A 1,886-nucleotide genomic window follows, 5' to 3' on the forward strand; every position below is an offset into this window, starting at 1 on the left:
AAGAATTTCCTAGTAAGGATGAATTATTTGGTCTTGCTTCTATTGTTGTTCTACCTACTGATCCTTTAGAACAATATCTGCTAGACCATGAAAATGATTTACATATGCATGAAAGAAATGAAATAGATAAGATTTTCTTTGAACAACTTCCTGTCCTTAAACACAATTTTCCTATTGAAACTCTCAGAGGTCCTCCTCCACCTAAAGGTGTTCCTGTGTTTGAATTTAAACAATTTCCAGACACTTTGAAATATGCTTATCTTGATGAAAAGAAGATATATCCTGTTATTATCAGTACTACCCTTTCAGAACATGAAGAAGAAAGATTATTGAAAGTTCTAAGGAAGCACCGAGCTGCTATTGGATATACTCTTGATGATTTAAAGGGCATTAGTCCCACTCTATGTCAACACAAAATTAATATGGAACCTGATGCTAAACCAGTTGTTGATCACCAATGTTAGTTAAATCCGAAGATGCAAGAGGTGGTAAGAACGGAAATATTAAAACTTCTGGAAGCAGGTATAATCTATCCTATAGCTGATAGTAGATGGGTAATTCCTATTCATTGTGTCCCTAAGAAAGGAGGTATTACTGTTGTTCCTAATGATAAGAATGAACTTATTCCACAAAGAATTGTTACAGGCTATAGAATGGTAACTGATTTTAGAAAATTAAATAAAGCAGCTAGAAAAGATCATTACCCTTTGCCTAGCACACACACTTTTGCTTCCTTGATGGATACTCTGGATTTTCACCAATACCTGTTTCTCAACCTGATCAAGAAAAGACCACTTTTACTTGTCCTTTTGGAACCTATGCTTATAGACATATGCCTTTTGGTTTATGTAATGCACCTGGTACCTTTCAAAGATGTAGGATGGCTACATTCTCTGACTTTTGTGAAAAGATTGTTGAGGTTTTCATGGATGACTTCAATGTCTATGGGAAGTCTTTTGATGAACTTTTAAGCAATCCTGATCGAGTTTTGCAGAGATGTGAACAAACAAATCTTGTCTTGAATTGGGAGAAGTGTCACTTTATGATTTGGGCGGAAATTCGTGGAGAAATGTAAGAAATTGGTGGATTTCGTGGAGGGAACGGTGGAGATGGATGGGGGAATGCTAGATCCACTTGAAACCAAGCAAATCCATGGAACAAATCCAACAAAACCTCATCAAACCAACAAATCACAATAAAATTTGGGGCTATTTTTGGTGGGGATTTTTGGATTTTGGGAAGAAATCAAGCAAAGCAAGGCTAGAAAACGGTGGGTGGACTCCAAATTCGTGATAAAGATGGCTCATGATACGAAGATGTTGTAGGGTGGAACCCTAGATGGAGATCTTTCACGAATTGGAGGGGAAATCCCCAAGAACACGAAGAACACAAAGGACACAAGAGAGAGAAAACACTCAAATTGACTAGATCCAGTCACAGATATGCTAGATCCAAGAACACACAAGAGATCACAATGATTCAAGGACAACAAAGGAAAGATACAAGGTAACTAGTTCATCCCAATCCAATGAGGAGAGAGGTCTTGATGATCCTATGATGGGGATCCTTCCCTAGATGGGGGCTTGATAATCCACAAGGATTCTTCTCCAAGAGGAGGTGTTGATCTCCAAGAGGAGCTTCTCCAAGAGGAGGCCTAGAGCTCCAAGAGGAGGAAGATGAGCAAAGATCTCTCTTTGTCCATCTAATACTTTGCTATCCTCTCTAATGAGCTAGGTCGGGGGTATTTATAGTCTAGGGGCGAAATAAGAGAGGGAGAGGGTTACAAGGGCAAAAGCCCCAACTTGCAAGTAGGCATCCACGGAATGGTCCGGGCACCCGGACAAGGCCGAGGGTGGCAGGAGCTGGGCCGGGCACCCGGGGTTGAC

Source organism: Triticum dicoccoides, chromosome 4B, assembly GCF_002162155.2.
Source record: "Triticum dicoccoides isolate Atlit2015 ecotype Zavitan chromosome 4B, WEW_v2.0, whole genome shotgun sequence".
In the NCBI taxonomy this organism is placed as follows: Eukaryota; Viridiplantae; Streptophyta; class Magnoliopsida; order Poales; family Poaceae; genus Triticum; species Triticum dicoccoides.